This window comes from Acinonyx jubatus, chromosome A3 (assembly GCF_027475565.1).
Source record: "Acinonyx jubatus isolate Ajub_Pintada_27869175 chromosome A3, VMU_Ajub_asm_v1.0, whole genome shotgun sequence".
Taxonomy (NCBI): domain Eukaryota; kingdom Metazoa; phylum Chordata; class Mammalia; order Carnivora; family Felidae; genus Acinonyx; species Acinonyx jubatus.
Window position 1 is genome coordinate 48,201,359 of NC_069388.1, and position 16,019 is coordinate 48,217,377.

The following is a 16,019-nucleotide window of genomic DNA, read 5'->3' on the forward strand; positions in this document are numbered from 1 at the left end:
GATCGCCAGGACAGTCTGCGTGGTGCTGGGATGTGGTCCTCCTCTGAGAGGGGTCCGGTTCAAAAATCCTCGCAGCAGAACCGAAGACGTGCCACCGAGGTGGCACCGCAGCAGTCTGATGTCCCTTCTTGCTAGGACAAGAAGTAGCAGGAGCCAAATTTTCAGATGAATTATTACATGCTGTGTGCCTGGTGGTTGTGTGGAGTGTCTTTTTGGAGATCAGACCACAGGTGCCACCAGGCCTGTGAGAAGGTGTGAGGAAGAGCCCTCCACCTCCTTCCTTCCCTCCCTCTCTCCAACACCCCTGGCACCTTTTCATGGAGCAAAAGTTGGTTTGTAGCTGGTCTGGTCCCCTCTTCCACCCCTCCCAAACCCACTGCATAAAAATGGAATTGCCATAATCAAGAGGACCTTGTTAAATAAAGGGGAAAAATAGGAAAATCTGTGCTTAAAGGTTTTTTTTTTTTTTTAAGATTGAAAATTTCAATAGTACACCAAAGTTGGGAGAATAATACACTGAACCCCAGGTGTACCCCTCATCCAGTACCACACTCACTGGCCCTTTGTCCTGGCCTCTTTTCAACCACCTCTCCTCAGAGTTTTGGAGGCCGTGTTTGATGAAATTTTAAGAACCCATTCCAAGCCCACTTCATCTCTAAATGCAACCCCAGGTATCTCCAGTTGATGATATTTCATTCCATTTCACCTATCACCAGAAACGACTGCTTTAAATGATTCCATTAGAACGGTTGCTATCTTAAAATAGAAATGAAGGCAACCCCATTTCCATTTTGGGGTAGTCAAACTTGCTGATGTTCCCTGAGGTATGTGGGGGGGGGGGGCGGAATTGAAGGAAGAAAAAGAAATCTAGATCCAGAGAAAAAGAGACATTTGAAACCATTAGATTTCACTTATACCAGTTGATATTCAGGGAATAAACAAGATTCCAGCTGAACTATGAGAGACAAAAGAATTTTTTTTCATAAAAACTTTAAACTCAATTCATAAATCATAGGCAATTAATTCCATATTTAGCATGACATAAATTAAAAGTGCTACACACTGGACTTGACTCATCTTCCTCATTAACTCTGACCTGTATTTTCTAGGGAATTATTTCTATTATAAGAGAATAAAAAGGTATTTTCTTATGTAAGTTTTCTATCCAAGACACTAGCCAGTGCTATTCAGGGGTTCATGAGCAGTACTGAATATTTCATCTCTCAAATAGAAAATAAATGTTTGGTCATCACACTAGCCACATCTGGTACACCCTCTGGAGAGACACTAGCTTGCTCAGATTTGAGCTCAAGTGTAGTTTCTGGTGGCTGGAGGAGAATAGCATGGTGAGGCCTCTAGAGACAATGGGAGGGTGCTCCCCCCACATTTGTACATGGCTCCCTCCCACCCTGCCACCTCTGTGCCTTCCCTTTATATAAAAGCTGTTCCTAAAAATTGTCAATGTTCTTAGAGGATTCAGTCAGACATTTGAATACCTTTATGAAGTGCATTATTTAAAGGCATCCTTAGTTAACCTTTCGTAATATGAATAACCATCCTGTAAGTCAGCAGTTTTAAATAAAACCTTATCTTTCTGTGATACCAGTATGGCCCTGAGCCCCTCACTTTGGCCTTTGCAGATCCCCATGCACACTGGAGAATCTCATGACACACATGGACTGATTGTAATACTGTGACCTGTAGCTTGAGCAGACTTCATGTTACCAGCAAAATTATTTGAGTAAGTGGGCAAAGGTGGCAAGGATTGAAGGGTGGGGTGTTCATTTGTCAGCATCAGCAAAACATTGGGGCAAAATGAGTAGCAAAACAGCCTGTACATTCAGTGGGAAGTCCTGAAGCTGTTTTGCTGAAACATACTGATATGAGGAGGTATTGGAGCCATAGCTTTTGACTTGGCATCACCACACTTGAGACATTGTGCCAACATGTCAAAAAAAGCAAAACGTTGAAGATGTGCATATATTAAATATCCCAAATATTGAAGATGGGCTTACCAGGTCCCTGCCTGTGTCACCAAAATTGGAATAATGAAGGTAGTAGCAGGTGGTTTTTAACAAATATGATTTTAAGCATTCTCTGTGCAAGATACTTAGACATTTCCAATTATTCCTGAGAGTTCATAAATGTGTGTGTGTGTTTTTTAATTTTAAGAAAGATTTATTTATTTATTTGAGGGAGGGAGAGACAGAGAGACAGAGGGAGAGAGAGAGAGAGAGGGAGAGAGAGAGAGAGAATGGGGGAGGGGCAGAGAAAGAGGGACAGTGGGAGAGAGAGGATCCTAAGCAGGTTCTGCACTGTCAGTGCAGAGCCCGATGTGGGGCTTGAACTCACAAACTGTGAGATCATGCCCTGAGCCAAAATCAGGGGCTGAACACAACTGACTGAGCCACCCAGGTGCCCCTCATAAATGTGTTTTAAAGAGGGGCTGAGTAACTTTTTTAGGCATTGGGCTACAATCAGCGTCCCCACAGTGGTTTTCTTTGCCATCCAGTGTACTGGATTTCAGCTGGATGTATAGGGGGAGACAGTGGGGGGTGATTTGGAATTTTCCCAGTCCTGTGATTGCCCACCCAACAGGCTTTTCTTGAAGGTCCTGTGAGGAGACGCTTGTTGTTGGGTGATCTTAGAGACTTCACTTAGCTTTTCTGAGCTTCTTCTGTTTCTTTTCATCTGCTTCTTTTTGGGATTTTGAAAACAATGTTTATAGTTGACACAGTGTTTTTTTAAATGGGGAAGGTGGGACTGAGAACACTTTGATGTCTTAACTGTATGTCTCTTCAGGTGAAGTACCCCCCCCCCACCATCCCTCTGAGTCCCTCTGAGCGCTGGGAGTGAGTCCAGCCCCTGCTCTGTACCTGCAGCAAAAGTCAGAATGGGGACGTTGTGCGTTCCTCCTTGTGAGCCTGCGTTCCCATGTAGGAATGTGTTTGGGTGATGTAGACATTCATGTCAGGGAATTGAAAGGGAATGTACAAGAAAAGCTTGTGAGCAGAAATATATCCTTAACACAACTCAATTTAGACTCATATCACATTTAAGAAATTACATGGTGCATGTTCTCTAGGAGAAAACATTTTGAAGCAGATTATCAACAAGCTACAAAGTACCAAACCTGTTAAGTTGCATTAAATAAAATACTGAAGACCCAAACCTGTTAAGTTTCATTAAATAAAATACTGAAGACCAACAACAACAAATAAGCATTGGGATCCAAGATAACTGTTAGAACCAAGAATAACATGACCAGGAAAACATATACATACATAGAAAATAATGAAGATAAAGCATGCTTCTGAAAGCATGCTTCAGACCAACCCAGGGGACGGCTTTGCATATTTACTTGCATGAGAATGATTTATCTAGGAGTTCAATTAACATTATTCCAGAAAGATGGAGAGTTTTGCCCTTGAGGTTAAAATCAATGTTCAGTCAGTGTGAAACATTTTGAGTTTTTAGTTCTCAATTGATTCTCAAGTTGTTCAAAGATATTTGAAATTTAGGTCTCGATAATGCTATAATGTGATGGCATTTAGGGCGTGTGACTCCTAGGAAGAGGAAACAGAGTGATTTACTGATTGCATGGTGAGTCTCTCAGAAAGGGCCCGCCTAGTTTAAATTCTTATTTTATCTTATTAATGTTTATTTATTCTGTGAGAGAGAGAGAGAGAGAGAGCAAGCAGGGGAGGGACAGAGAGAGGATGTTGGGGAGAGAATCCCAAGCAGGCTCCACACTATTAGTGCTGAGCCTGACTCAGGGCTTGATCTCATGAACGGTGAGATCATAACCTGAACCAAAATCAAGAGTCAGATGCTTAACCGACTTAGCTACCCAGTTGCCTCTAAATTCCTATTTAAAAAAATTTTTGCTTCTCAAGCCTTCGACCTCATTGGGTAACTACATTCACATGTATCTTCTATCTGTCCCTTTTTAATCTTCTAGAATGAGAAATGTCATTGTTGAAAACAAACCAAAAAACAAACATTTCAGATGTCAGAACTACAAGCATTGTATTCCATTGCCTCAACTTTAAATTAAAGATACTTCTGAAAGAGAGAAATATATTTTACCTCTAATATCCTAGAGCTTCACCTCTGCTTAGGGAAGCAAAGAAAAAAATGTTACATAAACTCACCTTTCTGCCATGTGTACAATATGCAGTTTTTTTTACTTATTCTTATGACCTTATCCTCAGACCTTGGTGGCATAGACTTATAGCTGGTGTAGGTGTTTGAAGTAAGAAGGTTTGTTTTTGGGGTCCTAATGGGATTAAGTCCTGGGACAGGATTAGCAAACCCTGTTGTATCGCTGAGGGGTAGGCTCAGGTTCTGTGTAGCATTGGAATGGACCTCAAGGATGCCTAACTCATCCTACCATTGATGGCTACTAATTCTTTTGTTATTTGCAGTGTCTAAAATTGCCTTTAAATACAGTCCTCCCTTATCTGCAGGGGATGCGTTCCAGGACACCCAGTGGATACCTGAAACAGTGAATAGTACCAAGTCCTCTATATACTCCTTTTTTCCTATACATACATTCCATACATATCTATGGTAAAGTTTAATTTATCAGTTAGGTACAAGAAGAGATTAACAACAATAGCTAATAGTAAAACAGAAGATTTATAAAAACATACTGTAATAACAGTTATGTGGATGTGGTCTCTCTCTCTCAAAATATCTTACCGAACTGTACTCACCCTTGTTGTGATGATGTGAGATGATAACATGCCCAGGTGATGAGATGAAGTGAGGTGAATGGTGTAGGCATTGTGATGGAGGCTACCGTTGACCTTCTCACTATGTCAGTATGAGAGGGTCATCTACTTCTGGACCTCAGTTGATGGTTTGTAAATAAAACTGCAAAAAGTGAAACCAGGGATCAGGGAGAGCATTTCTGAAGGCAACCTTAATACCTGAAATCTGAGCATTAGCCCCTAAGCATTTCCTGTAGAAGGGACCTTATGCTTACCAGTTGGGATAATGGGGCTGTGTCCTGTATGGCAGTCAGAAAAGTTGAGATGTGACAGGTAAACAGTGTGCACCGTCTAACCTCAGGGTATGGCCTGTGCTAGTAGCTCAGACATTTGTGCACGTATTTTGAGAGCCACTCAGACATTCACAGATGTATTTTAAGAGCCCCAGGTCTCCTGTAGCCCCTGCATGCGCACAGACAGTGGACAGGACCCTGCACTGGTCAGTCCCTTCACTCCCAGCCCAGTCCTGAAATGCGTTCCAGCATTCCTTGCCTGCATGCAATCCTATTTTCACTTTTCTCCCCCAATCTCTTTCCTTTCCCATAATGCTCTTTGGTATAAAAGCAGTTCCTCCACAAAGAACCATGAGCGTATTAATTAATGGGCATACTGTCCCACAGCTTTTCTTTCATACACTAAACCCAGAGACATAGCACATTCATTATCAGTACTGCCACATAGTACAGTACTCTAAATTCCCTCACAAAGATGGCTTTCCGCTGAAAGCCAATTTTAAGTAAAGGGGAATCATCTGTTTTGTTATTTCTAAGTTCATTCTCTTCCTTTTATTCTTATATTGATTTTTTTTTTAAGCCGCGAACATAAGGGTCCCACCTTTGCACAGGGGCAACTGCTTTGTCGTTCTTTATTCAGAATTAGATCATTGGGGTTCTTTTTGGAAATCCCTTGTAACTGCATCTGGGCTCAGTAAGGGCCATGCAACCTGCAACCATGTCCCACTCACTAACTCAGAATAAGGAAGACAGTGGTCACTGTTTTGATGGTCTTGGTCCTTCTGTCATGCCCTGTGACCCCTCTTGTTGGGGTCCTCTTGCATAATATTCATTGGCACGATTGCTAATCTAAATGTTCTTGGTGTAGGTATATTAACTGTGAATAGGAACATTGAATATATTTTGGAACATCACAGTCTATTCTAAAGCACAAGGAAAAATATATGTCTTGATTCAAAATGTGCAGAACAATGTAGTTTCCTGTCCTGATAGTAGGCCTTGAGTAGCTGAATTGCCAAGTACCTTTCCAGGAAAAGTATGTACTTCAGATTCTTGGGTCCCAAACATATATTTGCAATCCAGATTCCAGTAATTACTCTGTTGTTCATTGCAAGCCAACAGGACCATAGTACATATCAACACAGTGAGTGTCCCTGGTGCAAGGTGTGAACAGCATGGTGATGCCTTCTCTCGGTTAGTGTTTGGCCATGGTCCAGCCTCAAAGATCCTCTTTCTTTGCCAGAGAAGAGATGTTTTGCCATGTTTGATAACTTCATGACACCATCATTCTATTTTGGAAAGGTCATGCTTTATAATACCACACCTGGCTTGCACCTCCTTCCTCCCTTCCTTTTTGCCTTCCCCCAATTGGAAGCTCCTTTGCAAGTAAAGACTACCTCCCGTTGATGGTCCACTGCCATTATTTCCCACTCAGAGTTCAGCACTGCCTGTCTCCAGTTGCTCTGTGCACCCAGCACTGTAGCAACCAAACTCACAGATGGTGTGAGCAAGGGACTTCCTGGTGACCCCTTGAGAAGAGATGAGTTAGCTGTGCTATAACCCATGTAGAACTCCCCTACCTCCCCATGTCTTGTTCTGTAGCTATTCTAATATCCATTGGGACCGGCAAAACTTTCTGGTGTCCTTCAGATAGTCAATTGCCTAGTCCAATTTAGAATTGCAAGTTACATCTAATTTTAGGCTTACTTCTAGGGCTGGAGAAGCTTTGCCTGGTGAGAGGGACCCTCGGCCCTCAGGCACCTAGATGAACCAGTAGATCCTTCTGGTAACTTTTGAGGGCCTTCCCATACCACAGTCCCTGACTCTAGCCCTAGGTTCCACTGTCTCAAGCTTCTCTGCTCCTGACAGGCAACCCCAAACTCAGGATTGAAGCTCCTGGGCTTGCCTTGTCAGCTCCCAGGAGAAAGCCATGTGGCCTCCCTGGGAATTTCATCCTCAGACTTGGAAGGGGTCTCTTCATATTCCAGATGAGGGGCCAGAGGCCTATGTATGTATGTATGTATGTGTGCTCTCTGCATGCCAGAGACTGGGAAGTGGCAGTGTCAAGGTGAAATGGGCCTACTTTAGAAGCAGAAGAAGTACTCCATGATGACCATGAGTTTCCAGACTGTGCTTGTGGCTGGTGGCAGAGGTCTGACCATCAGGGAGAATGGGAGACAGTGAGTCTCAATGGAGCACATAGCATCCCACTTCCCTTGACTACAGTGTGTCTTGGGCACCAGAGGAGGAGCTGGAGGCAGCCATGGGCTCTGGGGCATTAGCACTTCAGTAGAAATTGAGGCTGTCTGGTAGTGAGGGGTGAGTGAGGCAGGGGCTCATGAAAGCTGAACCCTGGACCATTCCAGACTGAGGAATGACCTCACTTCTGTATGGCTGCAGATATTCTAGATGCCAGGGGCTGGCCCATCTGGACCTATGACACCAATGCAGTCTTCTAGCCTTCCTGACTTCAGGATTTGGCTCTCAGGGCTAGATCTGGACACCACTCCACGAGTGGCGGACCTCCACTTTACATTTCTCTCTGAGGGGAGGTGTTGCACCACACATAAAGTGGGGCCATCTACATTGAAAGGAGAAGCCTCATCCTTCTGTTTTCCAGATGAAATTTAAGGAAGTGAATGTATTTGCAGAAGCAGAGTAAGCTCAGGTCTGAAGGGCCAGATTCAGGCTTGCAGAGCTTTTTTGGAGCTTGTCATGAGGATTATCAGGATAACCAATGGATGCCTCCTACTGCTTGTGCCTTCTTGTACTATCTGTGCCTCTCTCCGAGGAAAGAAGAGGAAGGGAAGAGAAGGGAGGAGAAGGATGAAGATCTGAAACATGTGTATTATTCCATTTCATTTCCTTAGCAACCTCCTAAGATGCCCCCATTATACACTTGGTGGGATGAGACTCAGAGGGATTACTCAACCTGCTCTGTAATGTCACTGCTGGTTGTAGGGCCTCTGGGCATGGACAGAGTTTATCAGGGTTTATTTATTTCTGTGTTTGTCTCCAAAGTTCGTGTTTTCTCACGCATGATACTCAGGGATTTGTTGTTGTTGTTGTTGTTGTTTTGCATTGCTAGTATCTGATGTATTGTCCTAAGACAATAACATATCCTATGCAATAGTTGGACAGACAAACAGAGACAGAAACTTCCATTTTGCAGCAAAGACCAAGGAGGACAAAATGTAATTAGGTCATTTCTCCATCTGTGCTTTTTGATAGTTTCCTTGGAGGACAGTGCCCAGAGCATGTCAGCAAACTGTGACCCATGGTGCGGGGGAAGGGGGAGTTGGGTTGGGCCAGACCAGGAAGTTGTGTGCTTAGAAAAGTTCAACAGAAATCTCCTGCAGAATATACAGCAGTCAGGGTGGCGGGGAGGGGGGGGTGGGGGGGGAGAGGGGGAACCCATTCCCTCTAAATGCCATGGGCCCCAGACATTTATAGAGAACATAAAAATAAACTAAACAGGATAGCAGATTGTCTAGTGAGACCTTGTGGGCACTCAAGGCTTTTCCCAGAAGATACAACTGTCCTGTCTCCTTCGATGCTACCCAGAAATGCTGGTCTTCCTGGCATTTGTATTCAGAACTGTATATTTCAGGAATATATTTTGGTGAGTTGGACTCTATCCATTGCTTATGTTTCCCTCCTTAGGACCAAGTTGGTGCCTTTATTAGAGAATGAAACACAGATGAACTCCATTGTTTCTTGTGGCACAAATCAAAGGGACTCTGTCTGCACTGTGGTGTGGCTTAGCCCTGGAAGATGTCTTGGGAGCATAGTCCTGATGGTGCACTTCCCTCTTTTCTGACACCTCCTTCCCCTCTTTTACCCTCCTTGATTTCACTGACCAGGCCTTTTCTGTCAGAATGGGTTGAGCCCTGGCAAGAGCCCACTGTTTTTCATACTCCCCATACTCTAACTAAACTGTCCTGTGGTCTTGCTTTTGGCTGTGATTTATATGCAGCTGGCTCCCAGATTTCTTTCTCTATTCCTAAACCCTCCCAAGGCTCAGCCTTGTCTATCCACATGCCCACTAGCATCTCACTTGGGGACGTCTGCCTCAGAGAACCTCCCTCTGCCTTCCCCAGGCCCTCACACTCCCTGCCCATGCCCTTCCTCTAGTGATGATACACAGCAACCTAGATATCCAGAAAATTGCTCACCTCTTAGGCTCCTACCTCTTCCTTGTCACCAGATTTCTTGCCTTCTCAATATTTTTTACCTCTCCCTTGCATATCTTCCACCATTAGCTCCATCTGGACATTCACCTCCTTCCAGGTTCTCTCAGCAGCTTCCTGCAAGGTCTCATTACCTGCTCCCATGTGCTTCTCATTTCCAGTCTCCAGGACTGTTGGAAGAATTAGCTTTCTAAAATGCACATCTCATCTCGAAGGCCTTCATTGGCTTCTCATCTCCAGTTAAATAGGAAGGCTGCCTGGGGAGGATAGCAAGCTGTCCATGACAGTCCTGTCCACCCTCCAGCTTCTTCCCCAACTCCATAGGTTCCTATAACACTGGCCATTCATACCCCCACCAACATACCACATGTTTTCACGCCTCTCCCCATGTTGGTTGTCACCTCCTGCTAATCTTCTTCAAGGCTCAGCTTGGCCATACCTGGTGCCCTTCCTTCAAAGTTCAGTGTCCCTGCCTCTGGGTTCCTTGTTACCTGGGCCCACCCCATTCTGGTGTGGCATGAGCAAAACAACCAAAGTAAGAGATACCTGGAAATAATTTTGGCAAGAAATATGTGGAACCATACAAAATAACTGTAGAATTTTACTCATGGAGTAAAGGAAGATTTGAATAAATGGAGAGAAATACAATGCTCTGGGATAAGAACACTCAATAGTAACAAGATGACATTATTTTCACCAAGTTAATTTACAAGTTTAATGCCATTTCAATCAGAATCCTGATGTTATAATTGCCTTTTGAACTTCACACAATTATTCAAAACCTCATGAAAGAATAATCAGGCTGTGATGCTAAGTTTATTTAAGTGTAGAGGAATGAAGGAGGGCTTATCCTCCCAGATAATGAAACTGAGCATCAAACTATACCCATTAGGATGTCTATCATAAAATTTAAAAAAAGCAAATAATAAGTGTTGGCGAGGTCGTAGAGGAATTGGAAGTCTTGTACATTGCTGGTGGGACTGTAAAATGGTGCAGTTGTTATGGAAAATAGTATGGAGGTTCCTCAAAAAAATCAACATGGAATTATAATATGATCCAGCAATCTCATTTCTAAGTATATTTCCTAAAGAATTGAAAGCACAATCTTGAAGAGATATTTGCATAATCATGTTAATAGCAGTGTTATTCATGAGAGCCAAGAGGTAGAGTCCAAGTATGCAGCCCAAATGTCCATTGATAGATGAATTGATTTAAAAGGGTGTGGTGGGTATACAATGAGATACCACCTCACACCTGTTGGAATGGCTAAAATTAACAACACAAGAAACAAGTGTTGGCAAGGATGCAGACAAAGGGGAGCCGTCTTGCACTTTTGGTTGAAATGCAAACTGGTATAGCCACTCTGGAGAACAATATACAGGTTCCTCAAAAAACTGTATATATATATATATATATATATATATATATATATATATATATACACACATATATATATATATACACAATACTGTATATATGTATATATATATACACACACAATGGAATATTACTCAACCATCAGAAAGAATGAAATCTTGTCATTTGTAATGACGTGGATGGAGCTAGAATGTATTATGCTAAGAGAAATAAGTCAATCAGAGAAAGACAAATACCATATGATTTCACTGATATGTGAAATCTAAGAAACAAAACAGATGGACATATGGGATATGGGGCAGAGAGGAGCGAAAGAAACAAACCACAAGATATTCTTAATGATAGAGAACAAGCTGAGGGTTGATGGAGGGAGGTGGGTGGAGGTGGGAGGTGGGGGGGATGGGCTAGATGGGTGATGGGTATTAAGGAAGACACTTGTGATGATCACTGTGTTCTATGTAAATGATGAATCACTGAATTCTACTCCTAAAATCAATGTTGCACTGTATGTTAACTAAAAGTTAAATTTGAAAAATTAAAAAAAAATAAAAGGATATGGTATATGCATGCAATGGAATATTATTTAGCCTTAAGAAGGAGGAAAATTCTGACACATGCTACAACATGGATGAACTTTGAGGATTTATAAGAAGTGAAATAAGCCAGTCGTAAAAAGACAAATATTGTATGATTCTGTTTATGTGAGGTTCCCAAAAGAGTCAAATATATAAATACAAAATATAGATCAATGGTTACTAGGACATGGGGGCAAGGAAGAGGAAGAATTGTTTAATGGATATGGAGTTACATATTTGTGAAATGAAAAGATTCTAGAATCTCCCAAAAAGCAGAAGTCCAAGACCAGATGACTTCACTGATAATTCTACCAAACTTTAAGAATAATTAATACCAGTACTTCCCAAACTCTTCCAAAAAAAGAAGAGGGGGAACACTTCCAAACTGATTGTATAAGGCCAAGACTACCCGATGCCAAAACTAGACAAGGATGCCACAAGAAGAAATTCACAATATCCCTGATGATCTTAGAGGCAAAAATCCTCAGCAGAATACTAGCAAATTGACTTCAACAATACATTAAAAGAATCATACACCATGATTGAGTGGGATTTATTTCTGGGATGCAAGGATGGTTCAGCATCTGCAAATCAATGTGATACATTACATTAACAAAATGAAGGAGAAAAATTATATGATCATCTAAATAGATGCCGAAAATGCAGATGCATTTGTCAAAATTTAACATCCATTTATGATAAAACCTCTCAACAAAATGGGTGTAGGTGGAACATATTTCAACATAATAAAGACCATATATGATGAGTCCACAGCTAACATCATACTTAACAGTGAAAACCTGAAAACTTTTCCTCTAAGATAAGGAACAAGACAGAGATTCCCATTCTCACCACTTTTATTCAATATAGCGGATGTTCTAACAAGAGCAATTAGACAAGAAAAAGAAATAAAAGACATCCAAACTGGGAAGAAGTAAAACTGTCACTACTTGCAGGTGACATGATATCATGTATAGAAAACACTAAATCCCACACACACACACACACACACACATACACACAATCAGTAAAGTTGTAGGATACAAAAATTGATATACAAAAATCTGTTGCCTTTCTATGTACTAATAACAAACTATAAGAAATAGAAATTAAGAAAAAAGTTGATTTACAATTGCATCAAAAAGGATAAAATGCCTATGAATAAATTTAAGCAAGGAGGTGAAAGACATGTACACTGAAAACTATAAGACATTGATGATAGAAATTGAAAAAGACACAAATAAATGGAAAGATACTTTGTGCACATGGATTGAAAAAATTAGTATTGTTAAAATGTCCATACTACACAAAGCAATCTACAGATTCAATGTACTCCCTATCAAATTCCAATGGCATTTTTTCACATAAAGAACAAACAATCCTCAAATTTCTATGGAACTACAAAAGGCCCTGATGGATTTGACACCAAAAGCAAAGTCAACAAAAGCAAATATTAATAAGTGGAACTATATCAAACTGAAAAGCTTCTTCACAGTAAAGGAAATCATCAACAAAATTAAAAAGAAGCCTACCAAATGGGAGAGAAGTTTTGTAAATCATATATCTTATAAGGAGTTAATACTCAAAATATACAAAGGACTCATAAAATTCAACAGCAACAACAAAAACAATTTGATTAAAAATGGACATTTTTGCAAAATACATATCACATAAAGGGTTAGTATCCAAAATCTATAAAGAATTTATCAAACTCAACACCCAAAAAGCAAATAATCCAGTGAAGAAATGGGCAAAAGACATGAATAGACACCTCTCCAAAGAAAACATCCAGATGGCCAACCAACACACAAGAAAATGGTCAACATCACTCATCATCAGAAAAATACAAATCAAAACCATAATGAGATACCACCTTACACCTGTCACAATGGCTAACATGAACAACTCAGGCAACAACAGATGTTGGCGAGGATGCAGAGAAAGAGGATCTCTTTTGCACTACTGGTGGAAATGCAAGCTGGTGCAGCCACTCTGGAAAACAGTGTGGAGGTTCCTCAAAAAATTAAAAATAGAACTACCCTACATCCCAGCAATTGCACTACTAGGTATTTATCCAAGAGATACAGATATACTGTTTTGAAGGGGCACATGCACCCCCATGTTTATAGCAGCACTATCAACAATAGCCAAAGTATGGAAAGAGCCCAAATATCCATCAATGGATGAATGGAGAAAGAAGATGTGAGATACACACACACACACACACACACACACACACACACACACACACAATGGAGTATTACTTGGCAATCAAAAAGAATGAAATATTTCCGTTTGCAACTACGTGGATGAAACTAGAGGGTATTATGTTAAGCAAACTTAGAGAAAGACAAATATCATATGACTTCACTCATATGAGGACTTTAAGATACAAAACAGATGAACATAAGGGAAGGGAAGCAAAAATAATATAAAAACAGGGAGGGGGGCAAAACAGAAGAGACTCTTAAATATGGAGAGCAAACAGAGGGTTACTGGAGGAGTTGTGGGAGAGGGGATGGGCTGAATGGGTAAGGGGCATTAAGTAATCTACTCCTGAAATCATCGTTGCACTATATGCTAACTAATTTGGATGTAAATTTAAAAAAATTAAAAAATGGACACTTTTCCAAAGAAGAGATACAGATGATCAACAGGTACCTGAAAAGTTGCTCAACATCACTAATCATCAGGGAAATATAAATCAAATCCATTATGAGATATCACCTCACACCTAATAGAATTGCCATTACCAAAAAAACAAAAAACAAAAAACAAAAAATAGCATGTGGAAAAGAGAACCCCTGTGCAGTATTGGTGGGAATGTAAATTAGTGCAACTACTATAGGAAGTAGTTTGGAGGTCCTCAAAAAATAAATAAATAAATAAATAAATAAATAAATAAATAAATAAATAAATAATAGAACCACATAATCCACCAATTCCACTTCTGGGTATTTGTCCAAAGAAAATTAGGTTATAACTCAAAAAGATATATGCATCTCCATGTGCATTTAAGCATTAGAAAGCAACTTAAGTGTCCATAAGTGAATAAATGAAGAATTTGTTACACACACACACACACACACACATGAATATTATCCAGCCATAAAAAAGGAAATCCTGCCATTTGCAGTAACATGGATAAAACTTGAGAGAATTGTGGTAAGTGGAATAAGAAAAACAAATACTGTATGGTATCACTTGTATGTGAAATCTAAAAACAAAAACAAAAACTAAACTCCCTAAGAAACAAACACTGAACTTATAGATGCTAAAAACAGATTGGTGGTTGCCAGAGGAGGAGGGGGAGGGGAGTGGGGTAAATGGATGAAGAGGGTCAAAAAGTAAAAAGTTCCAGTTATAAAATCAATAAGTCCTGGGGATGTAATGTGTAGCATGGTGGCTATAGTTAATAATACCATGTTGAATATTTGAAAGTTGCTAAGACATCTTAAAAGTTCTTATCACAAGAAAATAAAGTGCAAGTATGCATAGTGATGGATGTTAACTAGACTTGTTGAGGTTATTTTATAATAAATATAAATATTGAATCATTATGTTATACACCTGAAACTAACATAATGTTATATGTCAATTATATCTCAATTTAAAAACCCACAATGGTGAGACTAGTTGCTTGGCTGCTTATCAGGCTGATTACTCCATCTCTGGGCAAAATCTGTGGGCTCTCTGGTACCAGATGATCCAGATGCCTGTCACTTAAGATCCCAGGGGACAATATGAGGACATTGACTCTGGTTCTTTCTCATCTGTAAAATGGTGAGGGTACCTACCTGCGTCCTTCATGGAGTTACTACAAAATGCAAATAAAGGATAGAGTAGAGAAGAAAGTTCGGTGTGGGAAGTGGGGGGTGGGGGGGAGTCAGTGCCACAAAAATAAATTCTGGAGATCTGATTCACAATATGAATATAACACTGTTGAACTATACACATGAAAATGGTTAAGATGGTAAATTTTGTGTTATGTCCTTTTTTTATGTTTATTTTATTTATTTGAAAGAGAGAGAGAGAGAGCAGGGGAGGGGCAGAGAGAGACAGAGAGAGAGGATCCCAAGCAGGCTCCATACCATTAGCACAGAGACTGACACGGGGCTCAAACTCACAAGTCATGAGACTTACAAGTTACAAACTCACAAGTCATGAGACTCAAACTCACAAGTCATGAGCTGAAATCAAGAGTTGGACACTTAACTGAGTCACCCAGGTGCACCTACCGTTATGTTTTTATCACAATAAAAACAATCTCACATTCATTGGAGCTCTAAGGTTCTAATTACTAGCAAATAATTGACAGACTGTTCTAGTTATCTATTGTTCATAACAAACTGCCTCCAGAATTTTGTGCTCATGAATACGTGGGTCAGAAATTCAGAAAAGGCACAGCACAGCAGAGATGCCTTGTATCTGCTCCATAATGTTTGGGGCTTCAGCTCTGAAGACTGATGGCTGGGGCTGAAGTCACTGGGGCTTCTTTGCTCTATATTGCAGGTGCCTGGGCTGGGCTCACTTGAAGGCTAAACCCAGATGGGACTGTCACCTGGAGTGTGTACACCTAGCCTTTGTCTGGAGCTTCCTCACAGCATGGCAGACTCAAGGTAGATTTTGTGTGCCTTAGCTGGCGCTCCAAGAGTGAGCATGAATGAGGCACAGAGTACAGGCTTATTCAGCCCAACTCCATTTTGTTTTAATAGGTGAGTGTCTAAACTAGCCCATATTAAAGAAGAGGTGAATTAGATCCAACTTCCTAAAGAGAGACGTGTCAAAGAATTTGTGACCACATTCAGTTTGCCATTATAGGTAAGATAGAGAACTCTGGAATAGATTCCGATCCCAAGAGCTTATTGT

The 16,019-nt window shown here is 40.8% G+C and overlaps 1 protein-coding gene across 11 annotated transcripts in view; it reads left to right on the plus strand.

Moving 5' to 3' along the window:
* Nucleotides 1-16,019, plus strand: part of SYNDIG1 (synapse differentiation inducing 1) — a 179,511-nt gene that overhangs the window by 1,976 nt on the left and 161,516 nt on the right. For 3 of the 11 annotated variants that reach the window (XM_053200323.1, XM_053200322.1, XM_053200321.1), the window contains exon 2: nucleotides 15,663-15,865. The exons of 7 other annotated variants lie outside the window; for them this stretch is intronic. The gene's annotated coding sequence lies outside the window, so the exon portion shown is untranslated. The remainder of the gene's footprint in view (nucleotides 1-15,662; nucleotides 15,866-16,019) is intronic. One more of the 11 variants, XM_053200325.1, reaches the window with a different exon arrangement.